This window comes from Panthera onca, chromosome B1 (assembly GCF_046562875.1).
Source record: "Panthera onca isolate mPanOnc1 chromosome B1, mPanOnc1 haplotype 2, whole genome shotgun sequence".
Classification (NCBI taxonomy): domain Eukaryota; kingdom Metazoa; phylum Chordata; class Mammalia; order Carnivora; family Felidae; genus Panthera; species Panthera onca.
In genome coordinates, this window is record NC_138342.1 from 162,709,038 (window position 1) to 162,730,071 (window position 21,034).

Consider the following 21,034-nt stretch of genomic DNA (forward strand, 5'->3'; position numbering starts at 1 on the left):
GAGGCTACAATAAGGGCTCCACCACCAGAGTAGAGGAAGGGATAAGAAATGGATACTAGGGTCCATCTCATCAGTTTTTCTCAGGTGTCCTCATGCCTTGGCCTTGAGCTTTTCTTTCACGTCTTCCTACCATGATTTGGGTCACAGTTGAAAAGCATGTTTTCTCTCCTGCCTATCACCCCTCCCTAAGCAGCCTTCCAGATCACTTTTGCTGCACCATCTTGCCTCTAAGCATTGGAGTGGGGCAAGGGGCATGTTGGGCAGTGCCACAGTCTAGTTCCTTCTTGGCTTGTCAGGGAGATGTGGTTTGACCCAGGAAACATATTGCCTTTATGATGAAATGGTCACTGTACTCCAGGAATGTCTTTCACACAGTGCTGTCATCTCTTAGCAAACAATACACCAGACCTGGAATATCTCAGTTCCTTCCAACAATGGATTTGTCCCCAGATTGCATGACCAGATACTATTAAATGGTCAGAGTCTGTGAGCACCCATTGTCTGGAAGTTCTGGTGCACCATCCAGGCCTAGGACGCTCATTTCCTCAGCTGCTGGGAGTGTTAGTGGCTGAAGGCTCTCCCCTGGGTCCCTCTCCAGAATATGCCTTCAGTCAAAGAAAGTCACTTGACACAAGGTCACAGTTGTTCCCTGTGGGGTGGGAGGTTTAATAAAGGTCAGATTCCCTTGCCTCAGAGCAAGACAAGTGCAAAGGGCCATTCCAGCTTCAGAGTCTCTAGCAAGACACAGGGTGGTCTCTGTTGCTGCAAATGATGGCTCAACCTCTCCCGCTGCCTTGTCCTGCTTCCCTCACTTCTTTTAGGGAGTGCTTTTGAAAGCACTTCTACCATAAAAATTCTGCACACAAATTGAAGATTCAGTCCATTTTTGAAGAAACCTGATCTGCAAACACCTGGGAAATGAGGAGACAAAGCAGAAATTGCCTTTGTTGGTCACAGTCCACCTGGGCCTGTGGCATCCCTTTAATGGCTGTGCCTGGTTATGTTCCCTGATAACAGTGTCTAGTGCTATAGATGACTTCCGGATCCCATTGCTCCCTTTAATAATCTATAAAGATCTGTCAATAGTTTAATGAGAACTTGTGTGCCCATTACATTTTCAACCTCTATCTCTTATTTGGGAAATTGATTCTATAATTTTGCCTTATAAAGTTTATTAAATAATTTTCCTTAAATGATTCTATAATTTTGCCTTATAAAGTTTATTAAATAATTTTCCTTAAATGAAACCCCTTTCAAACTTTAAGGGGTATCTTCTACTTATAATGGATTATAAACAGTGCCCTGTGCCCTACCTACATTATAGGTAACATATAGGCATTCTTTCCTAAAATGTACCCCTTTGTTTACACTAAAGTTTATCAGCCCTCTAGAAGAATAATATGTTGTAGATGTAGAAAGGAGGTGTGGGATGTCCCCTAGGAACTTGGAGATAAAAGAAATAAGATTGGCTTTTAAGGATTCAACTAGTAAAATCCACACACAATGTTTAGAAATCTGGGAGGGTAAATAAAAGCCTGTCTGTAAATATGTGACCAAGGGATTTGCCTTGTCCCCCAATTCCACACAAGGTGACCTGGGTGTTGGAGATGTAAGACAGGCATGTGGTTAGTATTTAGTAAGCAAAAACCCAATCAATTGTATTGCAATGCATGAGCATAAAGGAACAGTCTGGCTCACAGAAAGTATAGCTCAACAGGACAAAACTTGGCAGTGTTTTTCCAGCATCATCCAAGCTGAGAAGACACTGAATCTGCAAGACACCTTAATTTAATTACTAGAGAGGTGTTCTGTAGCAAAGGGCAAGAATGATTCATCATACCATGCCATGGTCTGGATAAAATCTCTCAAACTCTCCACTTCCCTTTGCTCTGATTCTGTGCTTACCATGCAACTTGAGAGTTATTATCTTGACCTCTCCAGGAAGGAACTGTCCCCAGGAGGAGAAATGATAATTCCTTTCATTGGATCAAAATAACTTTCACTGTGTACTAATAAGTTTTCAATCTCCTGATGTGTTTTGATTTTAATTTGGTTAGTGTGAGTCAGTGTCCCTGCTTCCATCTGACTTCAGAACAATGACAAAGTTTGGATCTCATGGGCACGGTACATTCATCAAGTTAATACTCCCTTCTGAGATGACTTGGGAAAGAGCCTTCTAGCTTTCATGTCAAGACCCCTCACCTTGAAAAGTGGGCAGAAACTTTTGGAAAGTTTATCTGTATTTGTCTGCTTAATAGTTTACATCCAGAAAATGCTGAAAAGCTAAATGGCATTTGCAATTGGGGGGGATTTCTCTGTATCTTGCCCTTCCAGATGGCTCATAAAAACAAGAGATAAAATGCCTCCCAGGATGGAGAGACCTGTTATATGTATCTCCTCAGAAGTTCAATGTCTGTTCATTTCCACACTTGATATCATAAATATATAAAAATATTACTCTGTCTTTGACAAAATATTTTGCTCCAACCACAGATGCTTGGCTAGAGCAGAGCATGCTTACCAAAAGCTTGCATTACTCACAGTGTGTGTGATTTCCCTATACTCAGCCCATAGACTGCGTCTTTAGACCACTGCTGCCCAGCAGGGCCCAAACCAGACTGGTCAGAGTGGTACACTGCCTTCAGCTAACAGTCCTCTTGGTATGACTGTTCTTCTGGCCAACTGGCCCTGAACTCTTGGCCTCTTATCCCCATTCTGTCTGCCAAATCTGGCCTGCCCAGATTCAGTGGCCTTCTGGGCCCTCCCTCCATGCTCTAAACTGTTTCCCAGATGCTGTATGGGCTAGCCTCCTCCCCAACTCTGAACATTATCTCATCTCTGATTAGCTATGCATGACTTAGTGTCCATTCCTTTCTTTTCTTAAGACTGGGGAGAAGAACTCATTTTCCTGAAACCTAGCCACTCTGGGATTTGGTTTCCCACGTGGGAAAAATGAAGGAAGTTGCTCTTGCTCCCCACACTCATGGCCTGTAGGGAGGCAGGGCTGCACTGTAGAATGGAGGGTCAAGCTGGCAGCAGAGTTAGTAGAGCAGGGGCGAGGGGTGGCAGTGCACCAGGGCCCCTGCTCCATGTCCCAGCAACACCAGAGAAATGACTCCAGACACTCCTGGCTTTCCTACAAAGTACCAGCTCTCATGCATTGCATCTGTATGGGAAGATAGTATTTTGAAATAGGTGATGATTCCTCTTCCTGTCCCCCCCCCAATTTTCCTATTTGTTTCATTTCCCCTTTTCTTATCCCAGTAGAATGACACAGCACAATGAAGGTAGGAAGCCAATTCTTGACTTTGGAAGAACATGGGGAAAAAAAGAATAAGTTTTCTGTACTCCTGAGACTATATATGATTCTCTTGGTTGAGGGAGGAGAAGGAATCAGAATGGAAGCCAAGGTAATTTATGTTAGAGATTCCTAAGCCTTGAGGAGGAGGTGACTGAGTCTCGGGGAACGTTTGGAGACTCAGATCAGAGGGGATCGGTGACATCCTTCTGCAGCCCCTGTCTTTCCTTGAGAAGAGCTCAGCAATGTGGAAAAATCAAGGAGAAACAAATGAACATGTGGTGCATCTAGGGAGATGGATCTAAGACAGGTTTGCAGTTTCTCACAGCATAGAAAGAATAGGAACAGAAGAATGGATCCCATGTGCACATGGCACAGGGGGTCAGAGCCCACAGGAGGACTTGCAGCTGGGATGAGGGGCTACAGGGGGGGAACTGTGTGGATAAAAGAAGACACCAACACCACACCCCACCTTCAAACCTTGGCATTATATAATCCATTATGTAAAAAGTAAGTTTTCATTACCTGGCAAAATTGGAACTCAAAGTAGCAATTAATCTCAGTTACAGAAAATAAAGACATTTACTTTCTTTATTTCTTATCCATCTTATCCATCTGTGGATGGGTTTCTTATCCGTCTGTGGATTAAGATTTAATATCACAATCAATATGCTGGAAATCTGGGTTTCCTAGGAAATCTCATAGAGTAATTTTTGCCAAGTCATACTTATTGGTGTAGGTGGAAAAAGGAATGATTCTTCTGCCATAATTTGTCAGACCCTTCTAAGGACTCTGTGTTAGTCTTCTTGGTCTGCCCTAACAAAATGTCATAGGCTAGGTGGCTTCAACAACAGAAATTAATTTTCTCAAAGTTCTGGAGGCTGGAATTCTGATATCAAGGTGCCAACAAGGTCAGTTTCTGATAAGGCCTCTTCTCTGGCTTATAGACAACTGTTTTTCTCCTTCTGTGTGAGTGTGTACATGTGAGGAAGGAGGAAGAGAGGGTAATTGAGGGAGGAAGACAGAAAAAGATAGGTTAGAAAGATAGAGGAGGGGGAGAGAATGTCTCTTTTCATAAAGTCACAAATTCCATTGGTTTAGGGCCCATAACAATCCTGTGACTTCATTTAATCCTAATTCCCTTCCCAAAGGCCCCATCTCCAAATACCATCACCTTGGAGGTTAGGGTTTCAACATGAATTTTGGAGGGACACAGTTCAGTTAATAACAGACCTGAAGGATTTCAGACCACTCTGCAGAGTATGACAAACAATTCAGAATGTTCCAAATAACCATTCACTATTACTTATTGGCCCCCCAAATCTGTTTTCCAGCCTTCTCTCCCAGGTCTGGATCCACCCCATGGAGTGATGCCCATGGGTGTTCATCCAGAGATTCATTGCCTTTTGGTTTCTAACAAGTTTCATCCATTAGGAGGTACTGGCAGAATTAGAAAAGGGTAAGACGGTTTGAGGCATTTAGTCTTCCTGCTCCTTCTCTATTGACAGCCACACCTCTGATGGGGCAGACACCCACTTTCCGGGGCCCAGTAATAGCTTCTTCCTCTTGCCCCTTCACCTTAGGTGTGATAATGCTGATGTCATTGCTAGTCTCTGGGTATTTCTTGGTCACTTATTAGTCCAATAAACCTGGATACACCTCTGTAAAGCCCCTCCATTAAGCCGTCTTCAGTTAAACCCTTTGAGCATGGCTGGACTCTGATTTATATAGCAACAATGCAAAGTTCTAATCAAGCTCCAGCTCAGTAGCTGAGTGGAGCTATCCAATGTTACTGACTGAGCTTCTTGCAAAGAAAAAAAACACACAAAAAAAGGTAAGTGATTGGCCACTCCAGCTTCTCTGAGGGGTTAACATGATATGACATTATGACAAAACTCTCTCCTGTGATGAGATGGAACCATGTCTGGTGGTTCCCTGATGCATCCATGTGTCTCTCAGGCCATGGAACAGTGGTAGCATCCCTGGTCGATAAATGACCATAACTCTGTAGCCTTGCTATTAACATTGCTCTGGGGAGGTGGTGTGATCCACAGTTGGAACCCTAGCAGACCAAATGGCAGGTGACAAGGAAGAACAAATTGCAATAAGAGCTACAGAAATGAACTCACCTCTATCCTCAAGGTGCTTACAGTTCAGTGGAAGATAGGCAGGTAACCAGTTATACAGTGCAATGAGTATCAAAATAGAAGTCTCTACTAAAGGCTTATAGAGATGAAAGGAAGGAGCACCTTCCTGCTTCATGCTGACTCTTGGAGAAAGTGTAGGTTTTATCTAATAAGAAAAGGGTGGGAAGGATGCTCCCAGAAAATGAGTGGCATGACAAAGCACCTTGCTGTGAAGCAGTGTAGGACATTCCAAAGCCACAAGCAGCTAGTCTCCATGCAAAGAGAAGACTGCAACAGTCTAAGTACTCTTGGAAGCTCCTTAGGAGACTGATGTAGCATTTCTTACTAAATCCAACAGAGATTGTTTCCCAATATTGAAACAAGATTGTGTTTCTTCCTTCAAGCAGCAGATGAAGAAGTTGGCTTGAGTTTCCAAGTCGTGTTCAACAAAATGTATTTATCTTCAAACCTTAGGCTGAGTGGTGGCACTCACACTAGGAGAGGCAAAGGAATGAAGAGAAGAAGGAAGGGGCTGGCAGGTTTACAGCTCCCATCTCCCAACATATCTCAGGACAAATACTTATCTACCGCAACAGGAATGAGGAGCACCACCCATTAAATTATTGCTTCCTCTCACTCTTCCCATTTCTCTCATGGCAAGTCTGTACCACTGAATCTGCCTATTTGTGTGTGGCCACAAATGGCTGGACTGCAGGGTTTATACCTGGCCTGAGGGGTGGGAGCTGGGAGTAGGATAGGAGGCATCAAAGAGGAGGTCGGGGAGCTGATCAAGTGCCATATGTCATGTGTCTTGTGTATCATGCTGAGTACTTTGGCTGTTGTCTTTTAAAAACTAGGGACCCAGGAAAGGGTCTGCATACCATCCAGTTCGGGGCAGAAAGGATGGATCGAAGAAAGGTAGAAATGGAGGCAGGGAAATCATTTGGCAAATAGCTGGGAAACCCAAACTAGCAATAACCAAGATTTCAGCCAATAAGACAATCACTGGAATAGAAACGAAATGTCTACTTCCAGAAATATTTGTGCGGTGTATCTGACAGGACTGGATGACTGGGGATGGTGGGGATTATGGGTACTAGACGTGGATTAAAATGGCTTCTATATTTTTAAAAAATATTTATTTCGAGAGAGAGAAAGAGAGAGAGAGCAGAGGAGGGGAGGGTCAGAGACAGAGGGAGAGAGAGAATTCTAAGCAGGCTCCCCACTGACACAGGCTCAAACCCTCAAAGTGTGAGAGATCATGACCTGAGCCGAAATCCAGAAGTGGATGCCTAACCAACTGAGCCACCCCTGTGTCCCCATGACTTGTAGATTCTTGATTGAGCAGCAGGAGAGATATTGGCCCTGAGTCTGTTAGAATTCTTATAGGAAAACGCATGACTTTTCCAATCAGGATATTTTGAGGAGGCTTTCCTTTTGTTTTATTTGTTTTGTTTTGTTTTACAAAAAGTCTACTTATAAAAGTATTGACAGGGTGCAGGGTGATAATGAGGGGCTGTACAGGAAACTAGGGTGAGATTCAAAGGGACAGGGAATGAAACAGTTATCCAATCAAGGGGGCAAGTCTTATAGAGCAGACAACCTTAAAAGCAGCATTAATCTTCTGCTAAGGGATACTGCCAGCCCAAGTTGACCCCCCAGGGAAGGAGCCATAAGGTCCTTATAAGATACTTATAATAAGGTCATTACCCACCCCCCACCACACACACACACACACACACACACACACACACTCCCTCAGCCTCCTGCTCAGGTCCCCTGCTGACATGCCCAACTGGAAACAAAGTGCCTAGGAACCTGTTGATGTCGTCCTTATATGCAAGTCTCCAGGGGACAGAAAACAGAGTGGAAAAGAGTGGAGAGAAGATTTCATGCTAGGAAAAATGGTAAGTCTAAGATCTCCAGCCCAAGAGCCTTCAAACAGGTCAGTAGTTAGGGAGGAAGAGCAGGCTGACAGGAGAAAATAACACATTTAGTTCACGTAGGATGAAGATTGGGAGATGTGAGGTCCTATTTCCAACAGGATCCAAGGAATGCCAGGAAGTCAAAATTGGATGAGCACCTAGTATGTGCCAGACCCCATTCTACATGCTTTGCTCAATTTACCTCACTTAAGTCTTACTACAATAGTTCAAAGAAACATTCTCTCCATTTTACAGATCAGTATCTGATCATGTGACCTGATGAAAATGGGACTACAGATCATGTGACCTGATGAAAATGCGACTACTCTTAACTCCAGACTGGTAAGTATTACAAGGCAAGATCTGAATCCAGCCCTGTTTTACTTTAAACAGTATGCACTTTCCTGTCTGAAAGTTAATTAAGCCTGTGCAAAAAACAAGAGAGGATGGAAGTTCTAACGTCCCACTTCAGTGCCTACAATTATCCAGACAATTTATAAACAATTTCACACACTTCACCTCCAAGTTCGGATCAATGTCTATTTTCTATGGCTTTTTTTTTTTTTTTTTTTTTTTTTTTTTTGCAGTGGTTCATTTACCCATCAGTTCCCCACAGACTTGAAAGCCCCGTTTCATGATGATATTTGGGGTTTTCTGCAGCCTCAGGCTCCAGTGAGAACAGAGGAAGGGCACAGGTAGAGGTGGGGTGAACGTGAAGGGAACATGAGCCGTGTGAGAGCACCGCGCAGGGAGAACCTAGCCAGTTAGGATTGCTGCAGATGGCTTTGCATTCTTGGCACTTGTGAGTGTCTCCCTTTGATTCCAGTGGCCATGGTGAGTGGCAAGGTGACCTGCGTGTCTCTGGGAGCTGATCATTCATAAGGCAGAAACCCTTGTTGGTAAACAGATACCTGGAATATTCACATGTCCTCTTTTTTTTTTTAGTTTTGTAGAAGTGTATTTATTTATTTTGAGAGAGAGGAAGAGAGAGAGAGAGAGGATGTGTACAAACATGGGAGGGACAGAGGGAGAGAGGAAGAGAGAGAGAATCCCAAGCAGGCTCCATGCTGTCAGCACAGAGCCCCATGCGGGGCTTGATCCCAAGAACTATGAGATCATGACCTTAACTGAAATCAAGAGTCAGACACTTAATGGACTGACTCACCAAGATGCCCCCTACTGTGTGCTCTTAATCAGCCTGTGGAGGGACTGAAAGACCAATTCCAATTATATTTGCTTGCTGGTTATGATTCTGCCTACAAGGTTTTCCTCTTCAAATTTGGAAGTTAACACTTAAAAACAAAAACAAAAACAAAAACCTTCCTGTCCTCTTCGTCCTTTTACTCTTCCTTCTCTACTTATTCCTTCTGCTCTTCTTCTGACCCCTCCATTCTCTCTCTTCCTCCATTTCCTGCTCCCTTTTTTCCACCTCATTATATCCAACTAAGTGGGCCAGTGTAAAAGTTTATGATCTATGATATTTAAGCTTGTTTGTCAAAATCTATTGAATTTCTCAAATCTTTGGGTACATGAGGATGGGGAATGCAGATTACTGTCTCCACACCAGCAGTTCTAGGATGGACAGACTGAAAATGACAGTAGCTGAACTCAGTAACGTGTCAGCCCAAAGTGTAGAGGTAGAGGTCAGCCCAGGAAGCGCTCCAGTGAGGTTTTCAATGAAAAGCATCCCTCTGGAAGGCAAAGAACGAATGGCAGGGATTGAGTGGAAATAGAAAAAGCAATTTGGTGGCAGAGTACTAGGAAATGGGCTTTTTCATCTTGTTGGGGGGTAGAAAAAGATTTAGTGCCATGGAAATGCATTGGCTAGGCATTGGGAGATCTTTCTGTGGTTCACAGATTCTTGAGGATAGTAGCCATAGGACCTCCCCAAGTCATGCTTGAGAGGTTCTTTGTCCAGCAGTAGCATTTAGGGCATGTTAGAAACCCAGCAGGCCCAGGGAAGGAGGGGATTATTGTCCACATGGCAGGGCAGAAATGAGAGAGCATAAAGTCCATGTGGGTCTTGAGAGGTGGGAACCTACAAACTGAGTGAAGTGCATCTCTGGGTTTCGAATGGCCACCTGGAAAGAACTACATTATCCATGGAGTTGGCTGGAGTGAATGGGTTTCATAGCCAAACATAACTAGAAATTATCACATTCTTCTTGTAGTCTATTCTCTTGGCATTTAGTGTAGTATTTTCTGTTCATTACACTTCTTAATATTACACTGTGATAAGAGCAATTGTCCATCATTCAGATATTCTCAGGAGTGTAGGGGTGGGGTGAGGGATGCTCCCTGGCAATAGCCCATGAAACCAATCACCTGTAGAAATTCATGTCACACCATTACTGATTCAGATGGTAGACACTTCTGGCATTTTTAAGGAGGATGAGAAGAGAAAGATGTCTCTTGCTTGGATCATAAAGCTTATCACTGTCTAAAACACACCAAGTGCCCCTCTTTTTATCTAACTTTCATACCAGTTCAACAGGTTTGGATGTATGGGAAGAGAATTTCTAGAAAGACCAACATTGCTAGTTTTATTCATCATTATCTACCACCTCACACCAAGTGTTCAGTCTGTAGATGGTACTTAAGACCCAGGAACAAGTGGAAGTGAAATTTCTCCTTGACACTACAAGTTGTGAGTCCTTTGTCACTGAACATTACATGCCAGCACATTTTGGCTTCAGCAACCCAAAAAAGATGCAGTATGCTTCTGAAACATCATTTTCTTCCCTATCCCAGCCAGGTTGCTCTCTGAAAATAGTTATTTCCCCTACTTTGGTTTCATCTGTGAAGCTGTATTTGACAAGTCTCACATCACATGTCACAGAATCTCAACACCTGAATAGCTAAGAGTCTTGAGGTGATGGAGAGTCCTTTCTGGCCTACATCTGACAGTGAGTCCAGAATGAACATGGAGGCAACTGGAACAGGAATGTAAAACACCTTGGGATAATCTAGAAGAGAAGCCATGGCCACCAGCCCACTTCTCTGTGCTTAGCCAGGAGCTATGAGCATGCCCTTTTCACCAGTCTCTCCCGGATCCCCTGCCTCCACCAGTACTGCCTAGAGCCACACTTCTCACAGAAGCACCTCTTTCATAAATGACACTGAAGGCCTCAAGCAAGAACTGTCCTTGTCTTGGCTCATATTTGTGCCATCTCTTCTCTGTGAGTTCCTTGGCTCTACCTCCTGTCTTCCCAGGACTTACTTCATCAACCCAGGCTGCCCTTCCAGCCTCTTTCCTAGGTTTCTGGACTCTCTCTTTAAAAACTGTCCTTTTTTGTCAGTTTCCTATTGCTGCCATAATGAAACAATGCAAATGTAGCTGCCTGAAGTAACCCAAATGTATTGTCTTACAGCTTTGCAGGTTAGAAATCCAACACAAGTGTCCTGGGCTAAAATCAAGATATTAGCAGCGCTGAGTGCCTTTCTGGAGGTTTCAGGGAAGAATCTTCCTCGCTTGCCTTTTCTAGTTTCTGGAGACCACCACCATGCCTTGGCTCATGGCTCCCTCCTGCCATCTTCAAAGCCAACAATGGCAGCTTGTGTCCTTCTCACCTTGTCACATCATTCTTACTTGCAGTAATCACCTTTCATTCTTTGCCTCCTCTCTACTTTTAAGACTTGTGTGACTTCACTGGGCCCACCCAAATAATCCAGAACAATTTCTCCATCTCAACGTCTTGACAGCTGTAAAGAGCCTTTTGCCATGTAAGGTAATACATGCATAGGTACCAGGGATTAAGATGTGAACATCTTTGTGATGCCATTATTTTGCATACGACACCCTTCCTGACCCCATTCCCTGGGAATATTCCAAGTGCCTAACACGAATTTGATATGCTAATTCACAATCAGGAGTGAATGGGTTTATAACCCCCACACATGAATACATTGTGTTTACTTTTAAGCTGTAGTCTTCAATACCTAGCCCTAGGTAGTTTATAATATGGGAGTTTGACATACTTTGGTGGGCACAGGGAGGTGCCATTTCCATGGGGTAAACAAAATGTTCTGGCTTTTCAAACCACAACATATTGACATTTGCTTGTTCTGCCTTAGATACACGTCCCACAAGACCTTTACCAGAGCATGTGGCTTTGGGATCCAGAGTAGGCATCATAAACTGGGGCTGAGCAGCATTATTGGAAACCAGGTCATGTTATTTGTTTGCTCCAACGGCCTGCTGCAGCAAGTCATTAGAGTGAAGGAGTTTTTCCATATGACATTAACTTCTAGGAAAGAATAAATCCTTCTGCACTTTGTTCCCCCTCTGATAGGTTAAGTTCCTTGAGGGTAAAGGAAAGTGGATGTTATTGATCCTTTTACTTGCATGCAGTGCATGTATGCACATGCACACACATGCACATGCTCATTTGTACACATTGTACATCTGTGAACGTGCGCATACCATGGGCAGCACAGCAGCGAATACAAGCCACGTGAACTAGGCACATTTAGGACCAGCTCTTCCTTCTCTGTCCTGAGTATCTCAGAGAGAGCAGACCCAGCCCAGGAAACAAGAAGGGGAAATGAAAAGTGTGGGACCTTTGAGGAAGGTTTACAGGGAAAGCAAGGCTATCGATTGCTACATGATGAGAAAATGAAGAAGGATGTGGCAAATTTCACGATATTGATCTGACCTATTAGCAACAGTGACAGGTTACTCCATTCTCCCCAAATCCTCCCCAAGCTCCAAGCAAGAGCGCTGTGTGTGTGTGGACAGGTAACAGAGACAGGGAGAGGTCTCCCTCTAAGAGACAGAACAGTAGAGAAGAGCTAGAGAGGGAGGAGTATTTGGAATGGAGTGGAAGTATTTGGAACTGATCAATTTTTCACCAGGGAAACAAGCAGTTCAGTGTGGACCTGCCAAAATTTTGAGAACTTGAAGACTAAGTAGTAGTCTAAACGAACAGCATGAAGAGACAAGGCAATCTCTCAGAGGTACAGATACTGGCAGATGCAGCTAGATTTCAGAAGCTTTTGGAAGCCTCTGTTCTTTCTCCAATGGTTGCCATACATGAAAGTCCACCATTAGAAATTCATCTTGAGAAGGGGAGGGAGCTCTGTCTTTGCAAGACTGTTCCATTTTAGAAGAAAAACAGTACTTCTTGGATGGGGAGCTTACTTGCTCTGAAGTATTAATGTTACCAGAACTGATTTTCAATCAAGGAGAAAGCAACTGGGAGTGAGGAGGTTGAAATTTTGAAGAAGGAATAGATAGTGAGGAGCCCAGAGAGATGGAAGAAAGAGAAAAAGTAATACAAGGAAAGAAAAATAGAATATAAGTCTGGCCAAGGAGACAGAATAGAATAAGGGCTTTGTAATAAAGACTAGGATTCTCAATTTTGTTCTGTCTCCTGTGAGCTATGGCTGGTAAATTTCTTAATCTCTGTGAGATGCCGCCACACAGCTTTTCCAACCCAGAAATTAAAGATAGATCTCTTGGTTGTTGTGAAGATTTAAGTTAATGTTTCTGAAGTTCGGTGCCTGGTGCCTAGCAACTGGCTGTTGCTGCCCTGGAGGGGAGAGGAAAGGTCCTCTGAGATCCAGGGGGGGAGATTGGAAATGCTAACAGTGACAGTCCCCAGCACTGGTGGAGGCTGCCTCATAGTCCCCTTTCTCATTCACTCTCCAAACAACCCCTCAAGGTTGAATCTGGAAGATTTTTCAGGAATATTCTGGCCCCATTTCCACAGAAGGAACATGAGCAAAGATAAGATATCACTCTAGGTATCAACCCGACTCTTTTTCCCAATCATCTATTTCTTCCTCTCCACTGGATATTTCCCATTATCATGGAAGTATGATGTTACTTATGCATCTCCAAAATATTTCTCTTGAAATATTTCCCCTATCTTTTGTCCCATGGATTTGCTCCTCTTTGCATCAAAAATCCTAGATTAAAAAAAAAAAGTTTGCCTTCCTGTCCAAAATTCCTCTCATCCTGTTCTCCCTGAAAGCCATGCCATTAAGTGTTCACCTCTGCCACTTCATTGAAGTGGCTCTTGTCAAGGACACCAATAACTTCCATTTGCTAAATCCAATGGTCCATTATCAGCCTGCATCTCAGGTGACACATCAACTGCATTTGGCCCAGCTGATTGTACACTGTGTGGCTTCCAGGATTGCATACTGTCTGCTGTTCATCCCATCCCAAGGCTATTTCTGTGTAACGTCCTTTGCTAGTTCTTCCTCTTCTTCCAAACCAGTTAATGATGGAGAGCCTGAGGCTCTGTCCTTTTTCCTCTTCTATTTTCCCTTACTCCCTTAAAGATTTCATTTAGCCTAAGGCTGTATACATAATCTGTGCTTTTGGTTCTTTACTTTGTCTCAATCCCACCTCCTTTCTCCACCCTCCTTTGCCCAAAGAGGCAGGCCATGGTAGACATTTCCCCCTTGCAGACTGGCTTTCTGACTCTGGCTGGTATAAGATAACTGTAGGAGATGGAGTTTTTCATGGGTCTCCCTCTCTCTGGGTTAGGCACACTGTGCCCTCTTGGTTTCTCCCTCAGACCTAAAAGTGGTAGTGGCTTTCCATCTTTGCTGCTCCCTTGATGCACACCATACCTTGTAAATCCCTTTAATCCTTCCAACATCTCTGTAAATAGCTTATTGTTAAATTATTTTCATTTAAAGCCTTTGGATGTTTCACTCTTTCCTGCGGGTGCTTTCCTGATAACATCATCCATAAGCTGATGAGTCCTGGACTTCATATGTACATCTCAGGTGTCTTCTGAACTCCAGGCCCATATATCAAATGGGATAGTTCAAAACTTTGTTTGAATGTCTCAGACAGCCTGGGTGGCTCAGTCACTTAAGCATCCAGCTCTTGATTTCGGCTCAGGTTATGATCTTGTGGTTCGTGAGATCAAGCCCTGCATTGGGCTCTGCACTGACGTGTGGAGGCTGCTTGGGATTCTCTCTCTCTTTCCCCCACCCCTCTCAAAATAAATAAATAAATAAAAACATTTAATTGAAAAAAAAACATTTTGTTTGTTTCAAACTTAATGTGACCCAATGTGAGTATGTAATATTGACCCCAAATCTGCTAAGGTCATTGTCTTTCCTATTACAGATGACTAACAGCATTCTTCCAGAGTCTCATCCCCACATCCTGGGAGTTATCTTTGGCTCCTCTCCTCTCACATCCCACATTGACTACATCAAGAAAACTTGCTGGTTCAACCCTTCAAATAATCCAGAATCTGACCAATTTTCTGCAACCCCCCCCCACCCCGCTCCCACCCCACCATTATCTTATCTCAGGTCAAGCCACTGTGCACTTTGACCTGGATATGATGAAAGCCTCATCAGAATGGATCTGCTTGCTTCTGCTCCTTCCTCTCTATTGTCTATTCTCAATATGGCAGCCAGAACAATCCTTTTAAAAAGTGAGATCAGATCATGTCACTCTTCTTCTTGAGACTCTGCCATGGCTACCCATTTCCTACCAAGTGAGAGCCAAATCCCTTACAACAGTCTAAGAGAGGCTCTTCGGGACTTCCATGCCCACCATCTCTGAGTTCACTCTTCTCCAGCTACTCTGGCCACTGGCCACATGCTGCTCTTCAGATGTCCCAGATGAGTCTAGTTTCAAGGCTCTGGCACTGTCCAGGTCCTCTGCCTGGAATTTTCTTCTCTGATATCTGCTTCACAACTTCCTTCACTTCCTCCAAGTGTTTTGTCTCTTTTTTTAAATCAATTATCACCCTCTCAATGAATCTGAGTCTATCCTAATCACAGTATTTAAAATTGCCATGTAAAACTCTCATATTCCTGATGCTCTATCATTGCACTTGTTTTTCTCATAGAATTTATCACTTGTTAACAAACAATATAATGTTGCTTTTATTAAATTTACTTTTGTATTTAATTTGTAATTTGTAATAATAGTTTGTATTATATTTCACAATATATTTATTAGGTTCACTGTTTATCGTCTGTACAGTGTGCTGTCATTTAAACATTATGAGGACAGAAATATTTGCTTGTTTCATCCACAAAAGCAATGCTTGGGGCATAGAGGACATGCCACTTTTTTTTTTTTTTTTGTGAATGGAAGATAAGTGAATTAGGAAAGTTTACTAAGGCAGATGTGCCACTTAGAATTCTATCTTCTCCCACTCCTGTGTTCCTTTAACTATAGTATATATTCTACACAGGATATTACCTTCACTATATACTCTATATATGATAGAGCCTTCACTATATGCTCTATACATAGTGTAACCTTCAACAGCAGAGCAATGTGGCCAGTGGCAGTAGCTATGTCAGACTGAGAGTCCAGATCCCAGCTACCCCACTTATTTGTGATTTGGTAAGTTACTTAACCTCTGACAGACTCATCTTTCTCATCCATATAATGAAGTACCAGTGCTAAGTCTTAGGGTTATCATGTGGAGTAAGTCAGAAATACGCATGCATGCACAAACACAGTACACTTAGCACAGATCCTCAATAAGAGTTATTGCTCTGAAGTGCAGAGACACACTGCAAGTGTGGGAGCCAGAATTCAATTCCATACACATTTCCAGGTTTCTAAAGAGAATGTAACTGTATGTAAACCTGAAGATCACACCACTCCGTTAACACTTGAGCTTTGGAAGTTATTTCTGTGATCAGCATTTATCCTCCAAACAGGTTAACGATTTCACATAATCTTATTCTTGGGGATTACCCATTTATTCTTTTCTTAGCCATTGGAATTAGGAGCAGTTGTTTAAAGTCTAAGACAATTCTTCTTATATCCTGAGGCAATCCTGATCCAGATAGAAGAGTTTTAAGGGGATTGTGAGTGGTCTTTGGCCAGCCGCCCAAATGTGGTCTTAGATTGAACACTGAACTCCTAGATACCCACTGTTCTATAACCCTGATACATACCATCCACATGTGAGCTCCCACTGGTCATGTCAGGACTGGGCTCTGCCTTGAGCTAAGGCCAGTAATGGAGGGAGACCTGACACCTGCCTGACTCTTGCAAGTATCCCTTCTGAAAATCTTGCTCCTTTAGAATACTAATTGCTGACTAGATTTTTTTTTTCCCAAGTGAAGAGCCCATAATGAACCCACTGCCACCATATTTTCCTGAGAGCCTTGTGGCATGTTTTGACATCCAACACCTTGGATATACTTGGATAACCGTGCCATTCTGAGTCGTTGACTGTGACCCTTGACAATATTTACAGTCTGGTTTGAGTCCCAGACTTTCCTCTTTTACCCTCTTTCCTACTCATATCCAGTAGTCCCACCTGATTGGATTATGGGAAGAAGAGATGGACAACCACTCATTCCAATCTGAAAAGAATATTAAAATATCACTGAAATAAATAGGAATTACGATGCCAATTAACTCAGGTTTCCACAGGGACTTATTGGGTAACTAGTGAAGTGTTAATTGGTTTTGCATGCCAGAGTGCCTTCAAAGGTAAATTAAAAATTATAAATTAAATACTTGCATGTTGCACATGCAAATCTAAGATAAATCAGATGATAGTCCTCTGAAATTAGCATTCAAAATCTAAATTCCAAATCAGAATAATGCATGTTATAATCCTGTCCACTGAGCTTTCTCCACAGCACAAAATTGGCTTTAGACAGTAGAAATGAATTATTAGGTAAATCTTCCCTGAGTGTTAATAAAAATATTAATTGCACATGCTTCCAAATAAATATATCACCAAATAAATGCCATAGATTCAATGTTGAATAAATGTTTAAAGAAAATTGATTTAGAGACTCATGAAACACTTTTTCTGTGTGTGTTGCCAATGGTCTGTCCTGTGTTGGTTTCACCATGCCTCACAGTTAAGAAGTGTTTTCCAAGTGGAAGCCTGGCTCTTCTGCTGTACTCGTTAAACAGCAGATGGCCACCCCAATCTAGCTCTATTAAATCAGAAGGAAAAGACGGGTATCTACATTTTACTAAGCCCCCACAAGTAATTCTCATGCATACTCCTGATCTCAAGGGTTGTTATATCAATAATTAAGGGGTTATTAAAGAAGGAGGGGGAAGAATGAATGAATGAAAATGAATGAATGATAGCACCTAATATGCCATTTTTCTTGCTGGTGGAAAGGTTTAAGAAGCATTCTGTCCCTTGGAGGTAACTTACCACCTTCCTCACATCCCCCTGCTATTAGAGTAGGCCTCACTTTGGGATATGGGGTTTACTGAGCTAGGAGCAGTGACAATTCCCATCAAGCAGCTAGTGGACTCTCATCTGTCTCTTCTGGTAATTAATTCTAATATAGCAACATTTAATACAAAGGAGATAAATCCTTCAGGCACAGTTTTACAAGATATTGCAAAGCCTAATTGAAATTCTTTGCCTTATTTTGAAAACAATCTTGCCTAAAAGGGTTTAGAAATATTTAAGAGTAATAAACAGGGAGCTTAGTAACATGAGCTTCTGGTTGTGGAACATTCCCAAGATGTGTCCATGTCTATAGAAGAATTTTTAATTCCTAGGAATCTTGACACGAACTAAAAGAGCCATGGTAAATTCTGGGTCTAGAGTCACAGGTTTACACAAAATTAGAGCTGGACTAGAAATAGCCAACATTACATGATGTGCACTCTGGACCAGGCACTATTCTGGGGGCATGGAGGCTCTAAATACTTGGGTAGGAATAGAACTTCAAGTACAAGGAGGTTAACTAACATCCCTCATGGTCATAGAGGCAGTTAAGCCAGGTTGTGGACATGGGTGATTTGCTCCATCCTTGCACTAACTCTCCTTCAGCGAGTCATCCCACCACTTAGTTTCCAAATGGAGAAACCCAACCCACACAAATGTGGTGTACAAGGTCACATGGCCAGAGAGCAGATGAGCTGTAGTGACATTGGGCTTCCCAGTCCTTTTCTCCTACCCTCCAGCTCAGTGCCTATCAACAACCAAAACACAGAACTCCAGGGGTGGAAAGAAAAGCCTGGAGCTCCTTGAATCTTGCCTCTACCTCCAACCCAAGGAGGTAGAAAGTCCTCATCTTTAAACTTTTTCTAAATTTCTTAAGGCATTTGTCAGAACTGACCTTTTGGTTGCTTCTATCTAGCATTGAAACAATGTTTTCCTTTTAGCTTAGTAGCACTGCTCACGAGATCCTTTTCTGGTTGGGAAATGTCCTCTAAATAAGGAGCTAGAAAGGTCTAAAGTTGGGACAACTACTTAACTTTCTCTCAGTAAGGGTTTTGCTGTTCCTGCCCTCTTCACAGGCTGGTTAGCTAGTAGGCAGGGCTTTGTTTCCTGCATCTGGGCATGCACACTGAGGAGAGAGGTTTTCTTCACCCCAGCACTATTGGAGGGGGCAGGGGGTGAGGGTAGGGTTAGAGTCCTCATACCCCTGGAAATCTAGCAAACTCAGATGATTTTTCTCTATACACATGTTTATTCTTTCATTTTGGGTTTGGTAGAATGAGATCCCCATACTTTCAGTTGGATTTGACTTAATATTCTTTGAGCTTTTGCTAAGCCCCTCTTATAAGATTGGCAAACTTAATTTGTTACAGCTAAAAGCAAAGACTCAAGTACGAGTTCACCAAAGATTTCTTCATCCCAAGAGAAGCCACTGGCCCATTAACCATAGTTGACTATTTGTGTCATAAAAGGATTCTAAACACTTTTACAATCTATGAAGTATTTATTACTTTAGGTCAAATCTCATTGCTGCTAACTCCAAAATCCTTTCCATACTCTTTAGTGTAAGTGAATTTTGTTGCGAGGGAGAATGTTGCCTTAAAAATAATGAGCTGTCAAATGGAGCTTAGAAATCATTTAGTTTTGTAGAACTGTTCACTGCACCAGCTATCCAAATTCAAGAAACACCTCTTTGATATGCAAATGAATTTAGTTAATTCCAGCCTTATACTTTGGCCTTTTCCAGGGATGAATTCTTATCTTTGTCTGTCCTCTCTCTGCATACTTCCTTGGGTAATCTTGTCCAACAATGACCTCACAATGCACCTGTGTGCTGTATAACTTTCATGTGCCAATAACTTCCAAATATATATCTGTCACCCAAACTCTCTCCTTAGCTTCAAACTCATATGTTCAGCTGCCTACTTCATATTTTTACATGGATGTGTCTCATACCCTTCAAAACTGATCTTCTGCCAAAACCTGTTTATCCTATTTCATTTCTTTTCCTGGTAAATCTACCTAATCAGTTTAGTAAATCTGCAAATCATGGTGGCAGATCCCTCCACTTCCTGACATCAAAACAATGACCCAGTTGCATTGAAAAATGTTTGTTGTTTACTACACATATATATTTCCCTCCTTTTTTCTAGAAAACTCTGATTGTTTTCAGATTTCTAACTACTAGCTTCTCACCCCAGCCCCCTTCCCCCTACAAACACACATTCAGCCCACGTGTTTTTGGGGAAATGAATCCCATCAACTTCAGGAATGTTCCTGATTGGCCTAACGGTAATCCTATTTTCCTTGCCACTGATTGATTCAGGGATGGGCACGTGACCCAATCCAGGATAATGAGAATGAAGGAAAAGTTTATTAGGAGCTTCCAGGAAAGTTTGTCCTTATTTGCTGGGCAAGTTTCTGGAAATAAGTCTCTATATGAATGATTTCATACATGGATAACCTACAATTGTTATAACCATCTTGCTACTATCTTGAGAATAAAATCAACAGAAAATCAAGTGGGCACAGAAAATCAAGTAGACATACAGAGTAAGAATGATGATAAGCATCTCTGAAGTCTAAACTCTTTCTGAACTTAATATGTTATCAGCAAGGGAATTTATTTATAGTTGAGGCTAGTTTGTACTGTTTATTTTCCTATCATTTGCTGCAAAAAGCTTCCTAAATGATTTATCAAGTCTTATTAATATCTAATGTCTATCTCCTCATCACCATCTTCAAGATTACTGTCTTAGTTCAGACTTTCATCATTTCTCACTTGGATTAATAGAACAATCTTCCTAACTGGTATTGCTGCCTGTAACCTCAATCTGCAGTAATCCATTCTCTGCAGCTGCCAGAGTGATCATCCTAACATAGAAGAACAAGAAAAGGAAGGAAGGAAGGAAGGAAGGAAGGAAGGAAGGAAGGAGAAGAAGAAGGAGAAGGAGAAGGAGAGGAAGAAGAAGAAGAAGAAGGAGGAGGAGGAGGAGGAGGAGAAGGAGGAGGAGGAGGAGGAGGAGGAGAAGGAGAAGAAGGAGAAGAAGAAGGTGGAGGGGCAGGAGGAGGAGGAGAAGGAGAAGAAGAAGAAGGTAGAGGGGGAGGAGGAGGCGGAGAAAAGGAAGGAGAAGAAATAGGAAGGAGAAGAAATGTTTATTTCAAATTCCAGCCCAAAATTTCCTTAGATTTTTTTTCTTTTCTCATTTTTTAACCACCAATTAATGCAAATTGGCTTTATGGTTTACACTTATTTGGAAAGCACTAAAAAAGGCTGGGATTAGAGAAAGAGGAAGGGGTCAACTTTGTTTCAGATCAAGAGAGAGGCTGAGACAAGCCCAAAAGAACAGAAGTTATAACAACCCCCTTGGAATGACTCTGGTCCAACTTGGGTAGGTCTTTCAATCAGACTGTGTGGTCAGAGGCTAAGGCATGTGGACCCCACAGTGTCTTTTTCAACATCAAGGTCAAGGCATGGTCCAATTACAATGCAATAGTTTATCTACATCTTGCTGTGCCAACACTGAAGACTTAGGA